This window comes from Mandrillus leucophaeus, unplaced genomic scaffold (assembly GCF_000951045.1).
Source record: "Mandrillus leucophaeus isolate KB7577 unplaced genomic scaffold, Mleu.le_1.0 Scaffold211, whole genome shotgun sequence".
Taxonomy (NCBI): domain Eukaryota; kingdom Metazoa; phylum Chordata; class Mammalia; order Primates; family Cercopithecidae; genus Mandrillus; species Mandrillus leucophaeus.
Genome location: NW_012102155.1, coordinates 1,027,032 through 1,038,263, shown reverse-complemented (window position 1 = coordinate 1,038,263; position 11,232 = coordinate 1,027,032). Strand labels below are relative to the sequence as shown.

At 35.8% G+C, this 11,232-nt stretch overlaps 1 long non-coding RNA gene across 1 annotated transcript in view; it reads left to right on the top strand.

Moving 5' to 3' along the window:
- The first annotated feature begins 9,411 nt into the window (after nucleotides 1-9,411).
- Nucleotides 9,412-11,232, top strand: part of LOC105539914 — a 49,373-nt gene continuing 47,552 nt past the window's right edge. Inside the window, exons 1-2 of the long non-coding RNA XR_001006122.1 lie at nucleotides 9,412-9,501; nucleotides 10,419-10,606. This is a non-coding gene — a long non-coding RNA (uncharacterized LOC105539914). The remainder of the gene's footprint in view (nucleotides 9,502-10,418; nucleotides 10,607-11,232) is intronic.

Here is an 11,232-nt window from a genome sequence, read left to right as displayed (position 1 = left end):
TCTTTCTTTCTTTCTTTCTTTCTTTCTTTCTTTCTTTCTTTCTTTCTTTCTTTCTTTCTTTCTTTCTTTCTTTCTTTCTTTCTTTCTTTCCGTGGAAACAGTAGTGATGCTCTTTAATTCATTTTTAGTATTAATTGTTGTCTTCTTCCTTCTTTTACAGTTACCTTGGCAAAAACTTCATAAACTTTATTGATGTTTTCAAAGAATTAGCTTAAAAAATATTTTTTGAGACAGGGTCTTTCTCTGTCACTCAGGTTGGAGTGCAGTGGTATGATCATGGCTAACTGTATCCTTGACCACCTGAGCTCAAGCAGTCCTCCTACCTGAGTCTCCTGAGTTTCTGGGACCACTGGTGCATACCACCATGCCTGGCTAGTTTTTTAAAATTTATTTTTATTTTGTAGAGATGGTGCTTCACTACTTTGCTTACTCTGGTCTCAAACTCCTGGACTCAAGTGATCCTCCTATCTTGGCCTCCCAAAGCGCTGGGATTATAGGTGTGAGCCACCATGCCAGGCCAGAATCAGCTTTTGTTTTCATTAATTTTTACTATTGTTTTCCTGTTTTCAAGTTCATCGTTCTGCTCAAATTTTTATTGTTTCTTTTCTCCTGTTTGCTTTATGCTTAGCTGCTCTTTCTTCTTTAGTTTATGTGGAAATGTAGGTGAGTGGGTTTAGATCTCTCTTCTTTTCTAATATATACATTTAATGCTATAAATTGTCTTCTAACTACTGGTTTGGTTCAATCCCTCAAATTTTGATAAATTGTATTATAATTTTCTTTTAATTCAAATAGTGTTCAATTTATCTTGAGATTTCATTGAGCCATGTGTGATTTAAAAGTGTGTTGTAAATAATCCCACTAAAAAGGGGGCAAAAACATTAACAGATACTCCTCAAAAGAAGACATACGGCCGGGTGCGGTGGCTCATGCCTATAATTCCAGCACTTTGGGAGGCTGAGGCAGGCGGATCACGAGGTCAGGAGATCGAGACCATCCTGGCTAATACGGTGAAACCCCGTCTCTACTAAAAAAAATACAAAAACATTAGCCGGGCATAGTGGCGGGTGCCTGTAGTCCCAGCTACTCGGGAGGCTGAGGCAGGAGAATGGCATGAACCCAAGAGGTGGAGCTTGCAGTGAGCCGAGATTGTGCCACTGCACTCCAGCCTGGGTGACAGAGCGAGACTCCGTCTCAAAAAAAAAAAAAAAAAAAGACATACAAAAGGTCAATAAACATGAAAAAATGTTCAGCATCATTAATCATCAAAGAAATGCAAGTCAAAATCACAATGAGTTAACATTACATACCAATCAGAATGGCTATTACTAAAAAGTCAAAAAACATGCTAGCAACAATGCAGATCAACAGGAAACATTTATACGCGATTAGTGGGAATCTAAATTAGTTCAGCCACTATGGAAAACAGTCTGGAGATTTCTCAAAGAACTTAAAATAGAGCTACCATTAAACCCAGCAATTCCATTACTGGGTATATTTCCAAAAGAAATAAATCATTCTGCTCAAAAAAATATGCACATGTTCATGGCAGTACTATTCACAATAGAAGACATGGAACCAACCTAGGTGCCCATCAGTGGTGGACTGGATAAAGAAAATGTGGTATATGTACACCATGGAATATAGTATGCAGTCATAAGAAAGAATGAAATCACATCCTTTGCAGAAATGTGTTTGCAACTTGAGGCCATCATCCTAAGTGAATTAATGCAGAAATAAAGAAAAAAAACCACATGTTCTCACTTATAAGTGTGAGCTAAACATTGGGTACTCATGAACCTAAAGATGGGAAAAATAGACACTGGAAGCTACTTTGGGGGTGGGAAGGGGGAAATGGTTTAAAAACCATCTACTGGCTACTATGTTCACTATTTGATTATGGGATCATTTGTACCCCAAATCTCAGCATCATGTTGTATACCCATGTAATAAACCTGCACATGTACTCCCTGAATCTAAAATAGAAGAGGAAATTAAAATTATAAAAAATAAATAAAAATGTGTCGATGTTGTCTTATTTCTGAGATCTCTATTCTGTTTCATTGGTCTATGTGTCTGTTTTGTTACCAGTACCATGTTGTTTTGGTTACTGTAGCCTTGTAGTACAGTTTGAAGTTGGGTAGTGTGATGCCTACAGCGTTTTTTTTCTTAGTTTTGTCTTGGCTATACAAGCTCTTTTGTGGTTCCATATCAATTTTAAGGTATTTTTTTTCTAATTCTGTGAAGAATGTCATAGTAATTTAATGGGAATAGCATTGAATCTATAAATTACTTTGAGCAGTATGGCCATTTCATGATATTGATTCTTTCTATCCATGAGCATACAATGTTTTTCCATTTGCTTGTGTCATCTCTTATTTCCTTGAGCAGTGGTTTGTAGCACTCCTTGGAGAGGTCCTTCACATCCCTTTTAAGCTGTGTTCCTGGGTATTTTATTCTCTTTGTAACAATTGTGAATGGTAAGTTCATTCATGATTTGACTCTGTCTATTGTTGGGGTAAAGGAATGCTTATGATTTTTGCACATTGATTTTGTAGCCTAAGACTTTGCTGAAGTTGCTCATCAGCTTAAGGAGCTTTTGGGCTAAGACAATGGGATTTTCTAGATATAAGATTATATCTTCCACAAACAGAGACAATTTGACTTCCTCTCTTCCTATTTGAATACTCTTTATTTCTTTCTGTTGCTTGATTGCCCTGGCCAGAACTTCCAATGCTATGTAGAATAGGAGTTGTTAGAGAGGGCATTCTTGTCTTGTGCCGGTTTTCAAATGGAATGCTTCCAGCTTTTGCCCATTCAGTATAATATTGACTGTGGGTTTATCATAAATGTCTCTAATTATTTTGAGATATGTTCGATCAGTGGCTAGTTTATTGAGAGTTTTTAACATGAAGGGATGCTGAATTTATCAAAGGCCTTTTCTGCAACTATTGAGATAATCATGTGGTTTGTGTGATTAGTTCTGTTTATATGATGAATTACATTTATTGATTTGCGTATGTTGAACCAGCCTTGTATCCTAGAGAAAAAGCTGACTTGATTGTGATGGATAAGCTTTTTGATGTGCTGCTGAAGTCAGTTTGCCAGTATTTTATTGAAGATTTTCACATTGATGTTCATCAGGGATATTGACCTTCAACAAACCTGACTAAAACAAGCAATGGGGAAAGGATTACCTATGTAATAAATGGCGCTGGGAAAACTGGCTAGCCATATGCAGAAAACTGAAATTGGACCCCTTCCTTATACCTTATACAAAAAATTAATTCAAGATTGATAAAAGACTTAAATGTAAAATCCAACACCATAAAAACCCTAAAAGATAATCTGGGCAATACCTTTCAGAGCATAGACATGGGCAAAGACTTCATGACAAAAATGCCAAAAGCAATTGCAATAAAAGCTAAAATTGACAAATGAGATCTAATTAAACTAAAGAGCTTCTGCACAGCAAAAGAAACTGTCATCAGAGTGAACACACAACTTACAGAATGGGGGAAAGCTTTCACAGAATAGGGGAAAGCTCTCACAATCTACCCATCTGACAAAGGTCTAATACCCAGAATCTACAAGGAACTTAAACAAATTTACAAGAAAAGAGCAAACAACCCCATCTAAAAGTGGGCAAAGGACATGAACAGACACTTCTGAAAAGAAGACATTCATGTGGCCAACAACCATATGAAAACAAGCTCAACATCACTGATCATTAGAGAAATGCAAATCAAAACCACAATGAGAAACCATCTCACACTGGTTAGAATGGCAATTATTAAAAAGTCAAGAAACAGACGCTGGTGAGGCTATAGAGAAATAGGAATGCTTTTACACTGTTGGTAGGAATATAAATTAGTTCAACCATTGTGAAAGAAAGTGTGGCGATTCCTCGAGGATCTAGAACCAGAAATAACATTTGACCCAGCAATCCTGTTACTCAGTATATACTCAAAGGAATATAAACCATTCCATTACAAAGATACATGCATGTATATATTCATTGCGGCACTATCCACAATAGCAAAGACATGGAATTAACCCAAATGCCCATCAATGATAGACTGAATATAGAGAATGTGATACATATACACAATGGAATACTATGCAGCCATAAAAAGGAATGAGATAATTTCCTTTGCAGGAACATGGGTGAAGCTGGAAGCATCATCCTCAGCAAACTGTCACAGGAACAGAAAACCAAACACCACATGTTCTCACTCCTAAGAGGGAACTGAACAATGAGAACACATGGACACAGGGAAGTGAACAACACAGACTGGAGCCTGTTAGGGAAGTGTGGGGAGGGAGTGCATCAGGATAAATAGCAAATGCATGCAGGGCTTAGTACCTAGGTGATGGGTTGGTAGGTGCAACAAACCACCATGGCACATGTTTACCTATGTAAAAGAATCTGTGCATCCAGCACATGTATCCTGGAACTTTAAAAAATGGTGTATTGTTTAATTTCCAAATATTTGATGATTTGAAAGATATCTTTCTTTCTGTTATTGATCTCTAGTTTTAATTCCAACGCTTTGTGTGATATCTATACTTTTAAATTTGGTAAGATGTGTTTTATGACCCAGAATGTGATCTAACTTGTTGAACATTTTGTGTGATCTAAAGAAGAAAGTATATTCTAGTGTTGTTGAATGGCATATTCCACAAATGCCAGTTACATAAAATTGATTGATATTGCGTTTAGGTCAACTAAATCTTTACTGATTTTCTGCCTGCTTGATCTATCAATTGCTGAAAGATAGATGTTTAAGTCTTCACCTATAATAGTAAGTTTACCTATTTTGCCTTAAAGTTCTATCAGTTTTTGCCTCACATAGTTTGATGCTCTATTGTTAGGGTTGTTGTGACTTTTTGGATAATCATTCCCTTTATCATTTAATCATTGCCTTGTTTATCTATGGCATTTTTTCTTATTCTGAAGTCTGCATTGTCTCAAATTAATTGAGTTACTTCAGCTTTCTTTGGATAAGTGTTAGCACAGTATATCTTTTTCCATCCCTTTACATTTATCCTATCAGAGTCTATATGTAAAGTAAATTTCTTGTATGCAACACATAGTTCAGTTCTGTTTGTTAATTCACTCTGACAGTGTGTGTCTTTTAATTATTATATATGGACCATTTGTCTTTAAAGTGTTTATTAATATACTTGGATTAATATCAACCACATTTTTACTGTTTATTTGTTGCCAAAAGCTGTCTTTTCTGTCTTCTTTCATTTTAATTGAGCATTTTATATAATTCCATTTTCCTATCTCTCTTAGCATATTATCTTACTTTTACAAATATTGTTAGTGGTTGTCCTGGAGTTTACAATATAAAATTTTAACAAATCTAAGTTCACCTTCAAATAAAAGTACTCCATTTCACATGTAGTACTTATTTGTCCCTTGCATCTCTTGTGACGTTGCTGTCATTCTTCTAATTATCCAGAAGATAGAAGTTGTTATTATTTAGTGACAATAAATAAGCAATAAATAGTTATCTTTTAATCAATTAAAAATGTGAAAAATAAAAGATTTAATTTTTCTTTATTTATTCTTCTCCCTTGTTCTTCTTTTTTAATGTAGACTAAAGTATCCGGCTTACATAGTTTTCATTCTATCTAAAGACAATCTTTACACATTTTTTACATGATAGATATGCTGGCAATGAAATTCCTCAGTTTTTGTTTGATAAAATATTTTTGTTTCATTTATGAAGGACAGTGTATTTTGATATAGAATTCCAGGTTTTTTTTCTTTTAGCACTTTAAATATTTTGCTTGTTACTTTAAATATTTTAATTATTGCTTGCATAGTTTCTGGTGAGAAGTCCACTGTAATTATTGTTCCTGTTCCTGTATAGGTAAAGCATTTTATTTCTTTCTGGTTACTTTCAAGATTTTCTCTTTGCATTCAGTTTTCTGCAGCTTGAATATGATATGCCGATAGATAGTTTTTGTTTTTGGAGGGAGGAAAGAGAGGATATTTATTCTCGGGGTATCTCTGAGCTTCCTTGGTCTGTGGTTTGTTGTCTATAATTAATTTTGGAAATTTCTTGGTCATTATTACTTCAAATATTTCTTTTGTCTCATTTTCTCTTTCTTTATATTCTGACATTCTGTAATATTACATCTTTTGAAATTGTCCGGTAACTATTGGCTATTCTATTTTATTCTGTTTTGTTTGTTCGTTTTTCTTTTACATCTTGTCTTCTCTTTGCATTTTAATTCAGGAAGTTCTGCTAATGTTTCTTTAAGGTCACTGATCATTTCCTTGGGTTGAGTCTACTGATGAGCCCATCAGATAATCTTCACCACCCTTGCTCTGTTTTAGATTTCTAGCATCACCATCAATTCACCAAAATTACCATCTAAGTCAGGAATGTACAAGCTTTTGACTTCCCTGGGCCACATCGAGAGAAAAGGAATTGTATTGGGCCACACATAAAATACACTAACGATAGCTGATGAGCTTAAAACAAAAATTGCAAAAATATTTTAAGACAGTTTACAAATTTGTGTTGTGATTCATTCAAAGCCATCCTGGGCTGCATGTAGCCCATTGGGCCATGGGTTGGATAAGCTTCATCTAAGTGTTGCTGCTAGTTAGTGGTTCCAATGGCTTTTGCTGCAGATGATCTTGGCTTTGGGTTCCAGTTTGCCCTGGGACCTATGTTCTCAGATGGGTTTTTAAAAAGTCACTGATTTTCATTTTATATAGCCCAATCTAAAAATCTCTGCCCTAGAAGTTTACACAAAATATACTGGAAAAAAAAAGATTAATTCAGAACTTTAGGATCTCTGTACCAGGAATTTAGGATTTAAAAACTCAGGAGTTATATAATTTTGGGGGTGAGGGGTGCACATACATCTTTCTTTTTTTAAACTGATTTAAAACTGAAATTTATCATGTCTTTCAATTATAAGCATAAGCAACAAAGCACAATGGTATTGGCAGTAGCTGTGACATTGTTACCAATGGAACTCACACGTATTTTCATATTACATTTATAGTTTTTTTCTAATAAATTAATATATCATTTATGCTGAACCCTTCGAAAAAGGGTTAGTAGACTCACAACTTGATCTTATTATTTAAAGCATTAGTGAAGATGAGGACATATAACTAAACCACGAATTTGCTTAAACATTTCTTTCACTAACTATATTTAGGTATATTCGTTTCCTTTTCAATTTGGTGTATTTTTATTTTAAAATACAAAATTATTCTGAAGAAGTATGTGAAGCAGTATAATGACCCCCAAAGATGTCCACACCCTATTCCCAGGTACCTGTGAATTTCTTAAAAGAGACTTTGGGTTTGATGGCCTGTAAATTAGTTCAACCAGTGTTGAAGACACTGTGGAAGACAGTATGGTGATTCCTCAAGGATCTAGAACCAGAAATACCGTTTGACTCAGCAATCCCATTATTGGGTATATACCCAAAGGATTATAAATCATTCTACTATAAAGACACATGCACATATATGTTTATTGCAGCACTATTCACAAAAGCAAATACTTGGAACCAACCCAAATGCCCATCAATGATAGACTGGATAAAGAAAATGTGGCACATATACATCATGGGATATACACTATGCAGACATGAGAAAAGATTCATGAAAAAAGAGTTCATTTCCTTTGCAGGGACATGGATAAAGCTGGAAACCATCATTGTCAGCAAACTAACACAAGAACAGAAAACCAAACACTGTATGTTCTCACTCATAAGTGGGAGTTGAACAATGAGAACACATGGACACAGAGAGGGAAACATCACACACCGGGGCCTGTTGGAGGCTGGGGGCAAGGGGAGGGGTAGCATTAGGAGAAATACCTAATGTAGATGACAGGTTGATGGGTGCAGCAAACCACCATGGCACGTGTATACCTATGAAACAAACCTGCATGTTCTGCACTTGTATTCCAGAACTTGAAGTATAGTAATAATAAAAAGAGAGACTTTGGGGATATGATTAAAGTTAAGGACCTTGATATGGGGAGATTATCTCAGATTATACACATGGGCTCAATCTAATCATACAAGTCCTTAAAAGTGGAAAAGAAAGGCATAATGTTGGGTCAAAAAGATGAGACATGAGTAGAACTGTACTTGTTTTTGCTGGAGTTGAAACTGCAGGCAGGTGACCATGAACCAAAGAATGCAGTGGGAAAGACCTTCAGCTACAGACAGGAAGAAAATGGGGATCTCAGTTCTATATCTGCAAGAAGTTGAAATCTGCCAGCAATCCAAATGAATAGGAAACAGATTACCTCCTAGAACCTCCAGCCTGCCTACATTTTTATTTTAGTCTGGTGTGACCTGTGCTAGACTTCTGACCTATAGAACTGTAATAAACTGTTGTTTTAAGCCACTTAGTTTGTTCTACTTTGTTACAGCAGTAATACTAAACTGATATGCAAAGGATGCCCGTACTTCATCAAAATATCAAAGTTGTCCATGACAAGCAAAGAACCCAGCTGTAGTTTAATTCAACATCACAGTCCCAACATGTTTTCAAAGGTAAATGTTATGGAATGAAATAATTAATGATCATTAAAACACCCCAAATTTTGGCACTGAAAATGATCCCATGTATGTTAATAAAGGCATAAAACAATTGTAATAAATTTCTACCTTATCTCTTCCAATTTGGTTCCTGAATTTTCTAACTCTATGTGCATGGCTGATTATGACAATTCAAATTCTTTTTCTGAAAATTATGATGCATATATAAACTCGGGCACCTAACTCAAGAGTAGCTTTTAAGGAATTGATTGCCATATGCAATCAATTGAATGTAAATTTATGTCATTGAAGAATGCATATGGGTGGAAAGGTTGTACTAGCAAAATCTAATGAGGAAAATGATGTATTAGAAATACAGAAGAGTGATGGCTTGTTCTGAGTATGTCTCTTAGGTTAGAATAGATTATCTTCTGTTATAATCTCAATATCCTTTGGTAAGAGTAACTCTGAAAATGTATGTTGGTGCCAAAGCAACATCACTGTGTATTATTTATGTAAATATGTTTCTAAAGTAGTAATCAGAAGACCATGAAATTCTTTAAACATCTGTTAGAATTAGGGAGTGGTAGAAATCTAAATTAGGCTGTTGGAATATTGCAGTATTGCTACCAGATAATAGAAAGTCCATAGGCAATTATATGAAGGGACAATTCTTGAAAAACAGATTCTTGATTTTTTCCTTGGCATACACTTTCTAATTAGTTTTACTTTAGCACCTTTCTTTTTTATAGTTTGCCAAAATGTACTATCTTTTATTCACAGCTTTTGGTCCCAGGATTATTCAACCTAGCTCATAAAAGAAAACAATATTGCATTTCTAAGCATTTGTTCCTAGAATTGGCAAGTTTAGTCGAAAAAAGCTGGAATGACATTAAAACAACACCCTGTCATCTTTCAATCAGTCCTTAGCTGAAGTTAAAATCCCACTCATTCTACATGATCCAGGTAAAGATCTTCTTCCTTAAGGCACTTCACTGCTTCAGGCCTCTGTGGTTTGCTTTTTCCCTAAAAATCCTTAAATGTTTGGCACCCATAAACACTAAATTGAGTTTTCAGTATTCAATTCACTCATTCATCCAACACTATTTGATTGTCTGCTGGATGCCAGTCACGGGGCTAAGCTCTGTAGATACAAGGATGAAAAGGACTCTGACCACATTCTTAGTATAAGAGGGAAATAAACATGAAAAGTGATAGTTACGGTAAGTCTGATAAGCACTGTCTTAAAAATTGGAAGATTATCACACATTGACAATTATAAAATTATGGAGATGTGTTCTCTCTTTAGCTGTTAGTTAAGTCCCTAAAATGCTTTATGCTTTGTCTCCCTGTATTACCATGCTGATCTGTTCATAATGCCTGTTGTTAATTAAGTCTTCTTGATAAAATGTTTTTCTCTTACTGTGCTCTTCTCTTATGTTTTTTTCCCCATTCTTTCCATTTCGTACAGTGAACAGTGAAAAGGCATTTCTTCTCAGCCCAGTACTACTACTTTGAGTTAGTAGAGGGGAGCGGTTAAAAATTCAGGCTCAGGGTAGAGATTACCTGCATTTGAATCTAGGTCCAGCCACTGGGTAGCCTTTTAACATAGGCAAGTCATGCAAACTCACAGTGCCCAAATTTCCTCATCTGCAGAATGATGAGGAATAGCACCTATTCCACAGTGTTCTTGTTAGGATGAAATGAGATACTGTGTGTAAAGTGCTTGGCATATAATAAGCACTGTGCAAATAGTGGCATTATTATTTGACAGCAGAACAGAGGCCAGACATTTCTTCAGTTTATAATTTAGGACCAAATAGAAATGTTATTAATAAGAAATGTATTGTTTTTATTTTTGATTGCACATGACTGCTGGAGAGCCTCTGTAGCAGAGTGAGTAGCTCCTTAGCAAGAACCAAAATGGAGGGTATGGATGAGGCTCAGATCATCACCATCTGGAGAATAGAGACAGTGCCTGAGTCACCAGGAAATCTGTCCCCTGCTCATCCCAGAATCCCCAATCTTTGTCTTTTTAAGGGAACATGTGACAGATAATGCCATCTAGAAGGTAAGAAGATCTGCTAAGTGGTAGAATTGAGATTTCAACCTTTGGCTCTCTGACTGTAAAACATGATTTTTCCCCTCCATAAATAAAGTGTGTTCCCAATGGGACAAGGATCCAATGAATGAGTATGTAGGAAAGAGACTTGTACAGAAGATGCTGTGATAAAGTGGTCTTAGCAAGAATTGGGAGCAGACATGGGAGTGTGGGATGTCATCTGTTGTCTAGGGCAATGACGATGTAGAACAGGGACAATATTTCTTAGTAGTGCTGCCATATGCTTAGATACACCCTAAGCTTTGTTGGTATGAAGTAGTTTGTAAGATGATTGGCTGTTGGTAAAACCACAATCAGTATTGGCCTTTAAATTATACTGTGTTGATATTCAATATTGACTCTGCTGGAGTGTCATATAGATTTGCTTTTTCTTCTCAATGCTGTGGCATGACATTGCCTTAAATTCTAATAGATTATTAGTGTTTTAAAAGAGTGTGTCATTTTATATTCATATTAATGAAATTCTGTTTTTGTTTTTGTTTTTCCTGAGACGGAGTCTCGCTCTGTCGCCCAGGCTGGAGTGCAATGGCCGGATCTCAGCTCACTGCAAGCTCTGCCTCCCGGGTTCACGCCAT